We start from the raw sequence: 11,466 nt of genomic DNA on the forward strand, positions 1-11,466 counted from the left end.
AATGGGAACGTTTTCCTTACTTGAACAGCGTGCAATCATTCGTCTTCTGAATTTGTGTGGTGTGAAACCAATTGAAATTCATCGACAGTTGAAGGAGACATGTGGTGATGAAGTTATGGATGTGTCGAAAGTGCGTTCGTGGGTGCGACAGTTCAATGAAGGCAGAACATCGTGTGACAACAAACGGAAACAACGTCAGGCTCGCACAAGCTGGTCTGACGACATGATCGAGAAAGTGGAGAGAATTGTTTTGGGGGATCGCCGAATGACTGTTGAACAGATCGCCTCCAGAGTTGGCATTTCTGTGGGTTCTGTGCACACAATCCTGCATGACGACCTGAAAATGGGAAAAGCGTCATCCAGGTGGGTGCCACGAATGCTGACGGACGAACACATGGCTGCCGTGTGGCAGGTTGCCAAGCAATGTTGACGCGCAATGACAGCATGAATGGGACTTTCTTTTCGTCGGTTGTGACAATGGATGAGACGTGGATGCCATTTTTCAATCTAGAAACAAAGCGCCAGTCAGCTAAATGGAAGCACACAGATTCACCGCCACCAAAAAAATTTCGGGTAACTGCCAGTGCTGAAAAAATAATGGTGTCCATGTTCTGGGACAGCGAGGACGTAATCCTTACCCATTGCGTTCCAAAGGGCACTACGGTAACAGGTGCATACTACGAAAATGTTTTGAAGAACAAATTCCTTCCTGTACTGCAACAAAACGTCCGGGAAGGGCTGTGCATGTGCTGTTTCACCAAGACAACGCACCCGCACATCGAGCTAACGTTACGCAACAGTTTCTTCTTGATAACAACTTTGAAGTGATTCCTCATGCTCCCTACTCATCTGACCTGGCTCCTAGTGACTTTTGACTTTTTCCAACAATGAAAGACACTCTCCGTGGCCGCACATTCACCAGCCGTGCTGCATTGCCTCAGTGATCTTCCAGTGGTCAAAAAAGATTCCTAAAAAGCCTTCGCCGCTGCCATGGAATCATGGCGTCAGCGTTGTGAAAAATGTGTACGTCTGCAGGGCGATTACGTCAAGAAGTAACGCCAGTTTCATCGATTTCTTGTGAGTAGTTAATCAGAAAAAAAATCGGAGGCCTTAGAACTTGAATGCACCTCCTAGAAGTACTGACGGCCTTGGGAGAGCCAGTCCTGACAAAACTCTACCATCTGGTTAGGAAGATGCATGAGACAGGCGAAATACCCTCAGACTTCAAGAAGAATATAATAATTCCAATCCCAAAGAAAGTAGGTGTTGACAGATGTGAAAATTACTGAACTATGAGTTTAATAAGTCACAGCTGCAAAATACTAACACGAATTCTTTACAGACGAGTGGAAAAACTGATAGAAGCCGACATCGGGGAAGATCAGTTTCGATTCCGTAGAAATATTGGAACACGTGAGGCAATACTGACCTTACGACTTATCTTACAAGAAAGATTAAGAAAAGGCAAACCTACGTTTCTAGCATTTGTAGACTTAGAGAAAGCTTTTGACAATGTTGACTGGAATACTCTCTTCCAAATTCTAAAGGTGGCAGGGGTAAAATGCAGGGAGCGGAAGGCTATTTACAATTTGTACAGAAACCAGATGGCAGTTATAAGAATCGAGGGGCATGAAAGAGAAGCAGTGGTTGAAAAGGGAGTGAGACAGGTTTGTAGCCTCTCCCCAATGTTATTCAGTCTGTATATTGAGCAAGCAGTACAGGAAACAAAAGACAAATTCGGAGTAGGTATTAAAATACATGGGGAAGAAATAAAAACTTTGAGGTTCGCCGATGACATTGTAATTCTGTGAGAGACAGCAAAGGACTTGGAACAGCAGTTGAATGGAATGGACAGTGTCTTGAAACGAGGATATAAGATGAACATCAACAAAAGCAAATCGAGGGTAATGGAATGTAGTCGAATTACATCGGGTGATGCTGAGGGAATTAGATTAGGAAATGAGACACTTAAAGTAGTAAATGAGTTTTGCTATTTGGGGAGCAAAATATTTGATGATGCTCGAAGTAGAGAATATATAAAATGTGGACTAGCAATGGCAAGGAAAACGTGTCTGAAGAGGAGAAATTTGTTAACATCGAGTATAGATTTAAGTGTCAGGAAGTCGTTTCTGAAAGTATTTGCATGGAGTGTAGCCATGTATGGAAGTGAAACATGGACGATAAATAGTTTGGACAAGAACAGAATAGAAGCTTTCGAAATGTGGTGCTATAGAAGAATGCTGAAGATTAGATGGGTAGATCACATAACTAATGAGGAGGTATTGAATAGAATTGGGGAGAAGAGGATTTTGTGGCACAACTTGACGAGAAGAAGGGACCGGTTGGTAGGACATGTTCTGAGGCATCAAGGGATCACCAATTTAGCATTGGTGGGCAGTGTGGAGAGTAAAAATCGTAGAGGGAGACCGAGAGATGAATACACTAAGCAGATTCAGAAGGATGTAGGTTGCAGTAGGTACTGGGAGATGAAGAAACTTGCACAGGATAGGGTAGCATGGTGAGCTGCATCAAACCAGTCTCAGGACTGAAGACCACAACAACAACAACAACAACAACAAAGGGAGCATTAGTCAATGCACCCCTACTTTCACATCCCGACCTGAATGAAGATTTTTGCTTAATGACGGACAGCTTGATTAATGGACTAGGGGCGGTGGTGTTTCAAATAGGTGGAGAAGACGAACCCACGAAATGGAAAACCATTTCGTTCGCCAGCCTTGTGCTCACTCGCAGCGAGCGAAATTATTCGGTTATAGAGCTGGAGGCGCTGGCAGTGTGGGCCTTCAAAAAGTTTTGTTATTACTTGTACGGCAGAAGGACGAGAGTTTTCACTGATCACCGGGCATTAGAATTTTTAATGACGCGAAAATTGGGAAGTGAAGATTAGGCGGATGGACCCTTTTGCTCCAAGAGTATCAGTTCACTATAGAATAAATTCCGGGAGAAATGAATGTGATTGCGGACGCACTGTCACGTGCTCCGAGAGGGCTCAAACATACAGAGGAAGGTAATTTAGAGGAGATTGATTTTAGTATCATGTACATCAAGGGAGTTGTATTTGAAAACCATATCAGTGCCTCGCTGAGTGACATTAGTCGCGAGCAGGATAAGGAAGAATTGTTGTGTGACATTAAAACGAAATGGCATGACAGAAAGAATGCTGCGCTTCGGCATCATTACCTGGTGCGGAATGGTATTATGTTTAAGAGGCAGGAGTTAACTGCGCCCGGTGGCTGTTAGCTATTCCCGACGAACTAGACGGTCACTTTGGTGCACGGAAGTGCTTTGAAAAGCTGCGGGAGACCTGCTACTTCAATAACATGCTGAAGCAAATTCGTGTCATCAGAGTTTGCAGGCCCTGTCAGCGAGCAAACCGACCACTGTGTCGTATGCCGCACCACTACATCCCATTGTTCCTAGCAAGCTCAGGAAATTCGCGACTGTCGACTTTCTAGGGCCTCTCGTTCGTTCTCAGAGAGGCTATGCGTATGTGTTTGTAGCGGTCGAACTCACCTCCAAGCATTGAAACTAGACACGGGAAGAACGGTGGCAGCAGCCTTTGCTAACCACTTCCTAAAAGAAGTTCTTCCCGTGAAGCGCGTCATCACAGACAACGGATCACAGTTTAGATCAAGACTTTGGTAACGTCTCTTAAGGAGAAGGAAAATTAAGCCACTATTCATATCCTTATTTTACGCAGCCTCCAATCCATGTGAGCGAAAGATTAAAGAAATAAACAAATTGTGCCGTTTATATTGTAGTCGCAATCATCGGGCGTGGTATACGCACCTAAGTACCTTACAAGACCTTCTAAATAAGTTGGCGAATGCATCGTCGAAACTGCCACCTGTCCTAGTGCTAAAAAACACTGAACCAACGAGTAAAATTAAAGAGACTGTGCCATGGCCAACAGAACCGAGGTTACGGCACGGAGCTGTGGTAAACCTCGGACTGGAGAACATTAAAAAGTTGGCTGATGCCAGGGTGAGAGCATATATGAGGAAAACTAGAGAAATAAAGTTCACACTGGGGCAGAAAGTGCTCGTGAGGGCCCACAAGTTGTCGAATAAGCGGAGAGGGATGTGCAAAACGTTTTTCAATCTGTTCAACGGACCTTACAGAGTGACACATATTCCACATCCGAATGTTGTGGAAATAGAACTAGGCACCCGAAAATCCAAAAGGTTGCACTACATATCGAATTTGAAAACGTTTTTGGAATAGAGGTATTCGAGTATGAGTTATTGTCTCTTAATGGAGAGGTGTTTTCTTTTAGGAGACGCAAGAATGGACTTGTGTTCAGCAATCTTTAGCAGTAGGATATCTGTATATTACTTCAGTTGTGTTGTGTCAAGCAATGACGTATACAGAGGTATTGTGTACAAAATGTAACTGTATCTATATTTTGTTATTTTGATCTGAAGTACATGTTCAAGGTAGCTCTCCCGCAAGCAGGTTGTGTGGAAGCAAATAATTCTGCAAGTACTAAGAAAAGAGCACAAGAGACTGTTGACCATTGTGACATGAAGTAACGAATTTAAACTTATTTTTTTGCTAATATGCTAATCAGCAGTTAATTGTAAGTTATTAAATGAGTTATTAATGAGTTTAATATAATTGTATGTTGCAATGTGAATGATTTTTCTCATACATGGGGTTTTGTGTATGTAATCCTATAAGTGAAAAAATGTATGACATTTATGTATGTTCAAGGGGGTGCCAGTCAATGATTTCAGTCGATATGGTGAACTAGTATTACCGACTCCAGAGAGAGAGAGAGAGAGAGACACCACACCACAAACCTGGATAGTGGTGGTATTCTGTATCGGACATGTAGTGCACACGCTTTAGATTACCAGACGAGTTCCGTTATGATAACAAGTAGATTTTGCATTTGATTCTCTGTGGTATGTAGTTAAAAGTAGGTAACACGTGTTGAAATGTCACTAACCGATTTTCCTTGTGCTGTCTTTATTCCTACTCCAAAAATGTGATCACATTCCTTTTCAAGGAGCTCGAATAATCTTTCTGGTACCATAATTTAAATTTATTTAAGTAATCGTTACCTTTAAAAGTGTAGCTGAAGGAGTAAATTCTGAGATAACAGGTGTAATTTTCTTTATTATTCACAGATTATTGATTTCTTTTGAATATTTTATATTTATTGAATTAGCCAGATAAGTTTTCTTTGATGTGTGAGGAAGACGCTCCTATATAATTTACATTGAGTAATTCACTTTGTTCTTGTGACACAGTAGTGTTTAAACATGCTCAGTGCCTCAAACACTCGACACAATTTTGCATAGTGATTACTGAATATCTGTTTAAGAAAATTGTTTGAACATAAAATTTTTATACTTGTTCTAAATATTTTTTTTAAATTTTTGCCTTTGGTGCAAGTAAGCATTAAGGATTTAGTCAGAGTTCTATTTCAGCAGAAGGAAGGGTGGGCTGCGTTCCCCTCCCTCACCACTCACAGGCTGATGGATCTGCCGGACGCGGTCTCTGTGTCCGAGGCAGCCTCTAACGGGACGAACCAGCCGGGTCGGAAGCCATACACAAACAACAGATGACAGGCGCTGATCAAACCGATGAAACTGGAGATAGAGACGATCTATCCAGTTGTCAAACTATAGCAACGTGGGAATCTGGGCTGACTACATTTCTAACCCGGTGTGGAAGAGGGCGTACCTCAGAAACTGACAGTTGCACGGGCAGGCTGCGTTACTGAAGGACGGAGAAAATGTGGAATGGTCAATGTCCTCTGCTGCCTAGGATGGTGCGCAGAAGAGCCAATTAGCGCCATCCTGGCGCGAGGACATCCTAACAACCACGAATAGTCGCTCAACCACAAATACGAGCGTGACAAGAAGAGTTGGATCCGCAGTTTCGCGCGGCGTTGTGGGACGGTGCTGAGGTGCCATCCCACCACGATGTTACCTGATATAAATTGTGAGCAGTTGCTGCCAGAGAATTCTGGTGGCACTACATATTGGCCGATGCTCTGTGCTCCAGAGAGTGGCACAAAGAAGAGCCAGTCAGTGGAAGTGTTGAAAAGGATACAGCAATGTGATTATGCAGTGCAATTTTCAATGTGGTAAATGATGTTTTTGTAAACGCATGTGCAAATTTTCCAGCATTTTTTGTCCTGTTCCTGCCGAATCAAAGAAAGGCAGAATGACTTTATAAATGATTGTATGTACATTTTTAAGAATTTTTTTTAAAACGACCTAGATTTAAAATGATGAATTTTGTAAAGTTATATGTCTTTGGATTTTAATATCTTAATGACTGGATTAATTAACTCGTCAACATGTTTGTGTAGGTGCCAAGTATTTTTTTAGATATATAGATATAACTTGTTCAGTCGCGATACCTTGTTTCCTTTTTTGTAAAATGGTATGTTAATGTTCGGGTATCGTTGAGAGGAAACATTTTGTTGTCCACATGTTTCACAGTGGCGTTTGATGTCTGATGATTTGGTCCATACTAGTTTCTTTGCCACATGTCGGAACCTTGTTTTCATGACTCTACTATGTTTATTACTATGATTTTCGTATGCTGTATAACATTATGTATAAGTATTGCGTATGTTTATTACTATGATTTTCTGTATGCTATTTAACATTATGCCTGTGTGTCATCTATTCTTATGATGTTGTGCATTATCATTCTGTTGTGGTACTTTGCAAACAAATCAATGTCCCTTTCGCTGACCGAATGAGGTCCAGTGTTAATTCAGTAAATTAGTGCCACAATTAACTTTCTCTATAAGTTTTAAATTTTATTTATTAAATATGATTGCGGATAAGATGTTCTTTTATGCATACTGTTTTAAATCATATCTACACACCATTTTGTTGTGGTACTTTGCAAACAAATGAATGTCCGTTTTGCTGACCAAATGAGGTCCATTTTTTAAATTCGGTAGTTTAGTACCATAACTAACATTCACTATAAGTTTTAAATTTCATAATTAGGTATGATTACGGAAGAGATGTTTTATTGTGTATACTATTGTGGATCATACAAACATATCATTTCCCTTGTGGTACTTTCTATTTAACTGTTGTTCCATTGCCGACCGAATGAGGTCAACATTAGATTCTCTAAACTAGTACCACACATAAACTCATACCATAATGCTTTTAGTATAAACTTGTAATGATCCTTCAGTTTGGCAATTACTGGTTGCCTGAATTCGTACGTTTTTTTTTGTGAAATTAGCAAGGTGGAAAGCTTGTTGGGTTAAGTCAAAGAATGGCAATAATAACGCTCCGTGCACAGTCTTCTCGGGCGGAGGGGGGGGGGGGGGGGGGGTTCGCTTCTGTGTGATGAAACGTCTCTGTGGACTGGATTCTGTGCATCCTATTCTATCCACCGCCTCATTGCGGTTTAATTTATTACCTCTCCCAGAAAGACTGAGCAATCAAACTAAGGCTTATTAAATGATGAAATAATACTATGTTTGATTTTTTTTTTTTGTGTTCCATAGGAAATCATGATCTGTATTTATTACGTTTTTCCCTTCACCCTACCCTATGTGTTCGTGAATGTGACTGAATGAGTGTTTTTAAGAGTGGTTTCGGGTTTCTTTTGTGGGGGACGCTGAGATGGTTGTCGTCTGCTAGGAGCAGGTGATGTTTGCTTCTCGTTTGGAGGGTAACACAGTATGACCAACTTAGGATCCCAGTACTTGGACAGAGAGGTTTACCCCTTATAGTCTGAGGCTGGTTTGTCTGTCAGGTTGGTGGCGGAGGCCTACCACTCCGGTAGCTTCAGTTGCACCGGTAGTTAGGCGAAGCTCGATGGAGAAAGGACACTCTGCGGCTAGCGGCTGGTTAGTACGAATGCCGGACATTTGCCACGCTGGACATTTGCCACGCCGGACATTTGCCACACTTGCCCCTTCGCCAGGTAGCGATCCCTCAGGTAGGGGACACCCTTCCCCGTACTACTTCTACCCGCTTTTAAACCACCGTCTCCATATCTTAGTCGATACAACCGGTACGTAAGGGACCTTCTTCTTCGACATCTTGGCGAATTACAGAGCTTCTTTTCCGAAATCGAAATATTTATAACTTTTGGGAAACTACAGCAGTACCGACGATTATATCTGTATGTAATTAGTTCTGCCAAGTATTAATATAGATGCCTCTGTCCGTACGGTAGCTTCCTTTCACGCTTACTGATTCTGATAGGAACATTCCATCGCAATGGGAGCAACAAGAAAGGAACGATGTAAAGAGAATACGAATGTACGCTAACCATTTCTTTTTGATCACTGCGACTTGCAGTTGTTTACTTACAACAACTGCATGCTCAAAAGACAATAAGGAAAGAAGAAATGGGTATGTGAATGTTTGAAAAGAAGAACGGCATACTCCATATTAATTTACTCTCTAAAATCCTATATCCCTTGCAGCTAAACATTAGTTAATAAAGTGTAGCGGAACAATGTTCAAAACATGACTGAAAATAAGTTCACTAAATAGGGATAAGAACATCTATGATTGACATGTCATCTAAAGTCAACGTACAATTTTAAAATGTTAGAAATAAGGAAAGGTAGTAATACAGAATGCTATGCTTGTAACGTACGTTGTTGTTCTACATTCTTTAGCTGAGGTATTTACAGGGTCACAGAGAGAGAATCCTAGGTTTTGGACGGTAAAGCCGTAATTGTAATGATCTGCACTACAACAGAAACAAGAAGCACAACTTAATGAAAAATAATGTAATGAGTATGCCGGCTCACAAGCGACATTGAAGCAGATAGTTCCTTTGACTTAGTATGGGCAGAGGTTACATTCCACAACCGGAATAAATTAATAACTGGATCCTTTTACCGACCCCCGGTCTCAGATGAAACAATTGCCGAACAGTTCAAAGACAACTTGAGTGTCATCACAAATAGGTACCCTACTCATACAATAATAGTTGGCAGTGACTTCAATCTACCTTCCGTATGTTGACAATAATACATTTTCAGACCCTATTGTAGATAGAAAACAACTTCCGTAATTGTTCTAAATGTTTTTTTAAATTATTTTGAACAAATAGTTCACGAGACCATTCAAATTGTAAATGGTTACGAAAACACACTTGACCTGTTAGCAACGAATAATCCTGAGGATCACGGCGGATACAGGGATTAGTGAACACACAGTCGTAGCGGGGATTAGTGTGTTGTGTGTGCGTGTTGGCTGCTCTGAGCACAATGGAACTTAACATCTGAGTTCATCATTCCCCTAGAACTTAGAACTACTTGAACCCAACTAACCTAAGGACATCACACACATCCATGCCCGAGGCAGGATTCGAACCTGCGACCGTAGCAACAGCGTGGTTCCGGACTGTAGCGCCTAGAACCACTCGGCCACTCCGGCCGGCCAGCGAGGATCAATTGCGTAACAAAGAGATTCACCAGAACTAAACGCGAAATATATCTATTTATAAAAGCAGCTAAAAATTCGGTTGACGCCTTTCTAAGAGATAGTCTCCAATCTTTCCGGGCTATGTAAGTGAAGACCGTATGTGGCTAAGTTCAAAGAAATAGTATCAACAGCACCAAATAAATTAATAAGAGGCGAAATTGATCCCCTATGGTACACAAAACACGACAGAAAGCTGCTGCAGGAGCACTGAAAAAGGCCCGTATAATTTAGACGAACGCAAAATCTCCCAAGATCGGTGAAGTTTTACTGAGGCTTGAAATTTGGTGCGGATTTCAATGCGAGATGCATTTAATAGTTTCCACAACGAAATTCTCTCTAGAAATGTGGAGGAATATCCAAAGAGATTCTGATCCTATGTTAAGTAAACCAGCGGAAAGGCTCAGTAAGTACCTCTACTGCGTGACAGTGCCACTAAATTGGAGTCACTAAATGCAGTTTTACAAAATTCCTTTACCAAAAAAGACGAAGTAAATATTGCAGAATTCGAAATGAGAAAGAACAACTGCAAACATACAATAGAAGCAGATATCCCTGGTGTTGCAAAGCAACTCAAATTACACTACCAAATAACTGATGTTGCAGAGCTGCCTGAACTGTCAGTGACAGAGGAAATGGTACAATAGGAAATCTAAAATTTTATCTGGTTATGTTTGGGGGTTCAATATTTTTAAGTACAGTAACTGGAGGTAGTTGTGTAGTGCTATGTGGCATTTCATTTATTACTTCTTGAAAATCTTTAAGGTATATATCCCAAGTGTTGTGTCTTTTGCCTGCATATAATCGGCATAAAGTGCCTATGTCCTTCATAGATCGTTCTGATGGATTTACGCTAGGTTTGTACTTAGATATGTAGATGGGTTTTATTTTGTGTTGTTTTAACGTGTTCTGCCATTGCACTAATTTGTATTGTGGGCCATTATCCGAAATTATTCGTTCCACTCGACCTACTTGTCTGAGAAAATCTTGTCTAAATGCTTTACTTATAGTAAGACCTGTTGCCCGTTTGAATGGTGCCAAGGTAACATATTTTGAAGTAAGTTCCAAAACGACAAATATGAATATATATATCCATTTTTTGTGCGTGGGAGGGACCCTTCAAATCTGTTGCAGCTATTTGTTTTAATTTTTTAGGGATTATTGGAAACATAGGTGGTTTGGTTTGGAAAGTGACGTGTTTAGCCCTCATACATTTTTTGCATTTGACTAATACTGTTCTAATTCGTCTTTCCATATTAGGAAAATGGCTTGTTTGTTTTATTTTTAAAAAGCATTTCTTTGGTCCAAAGTGCCCATTATTTAAATGTGTATACCATATGTACTTATTAATTACTTCATCTGGGATGTAAATTAACCACTCATTCGTTGCAACATTTCGTCTAAAAAATAAAACATGATTTTTTACGAGATAGTGCTGTCGAATGTCTGGAAAATCCTTACTTCTCCACTTGTGTTTGATTCCTAGTATTTTGGGATCCTTGTCCTGTTCTTTGCCTATGTTTTTCAATGCTGTCGTAATGTAGTTTTCGAAAGGTAGATGTTTCATATAGTACATTGTAAACTGGTCTTCTCCTGCTTCCAAACCTATGTTATTGGATGCACCCTGTGGACATCGTGATAAAGCATCTGCTAATACATTCGCTGGTCCTGGTATGTGTGCAATAGTGAAGTCAAATTCTTGTAGTATTAACATCCATCTGGCTAACCTCCAATGAGTTAGTTTGGCGGATAACAGAAATTCTAATGCTTTGTGGTCAGTGTATACTTTTGTTTTTCTTCCGAATAGGAAGTATCGAAAACGTTGGAAGCCCCATACAATGGCCAATGCTTCCAGCTCCGTGACTGAACAGTTTTTCTCGCTTTTTGTGAGTACCCGACTGACAAATGCAATTGTTCTATATATCTTAGCCCTGCCTGTTCGTATTCTTGGAATAAAACAACTCCTAAACCTGTTTTCGCGCTATCAGTGGCCATACAATAATTTTGTGTT

The sequence above is a fragment of the Schistocerca cancellata genome, chromosome 7, assembly GCF_023864275.1.
Source record: "Schistocerca cancellata isolate TAMUIC-IGC-003103 chromosome 7, iqSchCanc2.1, whole genome shotgun sequence".
Classification (NCBI taxonomy): Eukaryota; Metazoa; Arthropoda; class Insecta; order Orthoptera; family Acrididae; genus Schistocerca; species Schistocerca cancellata.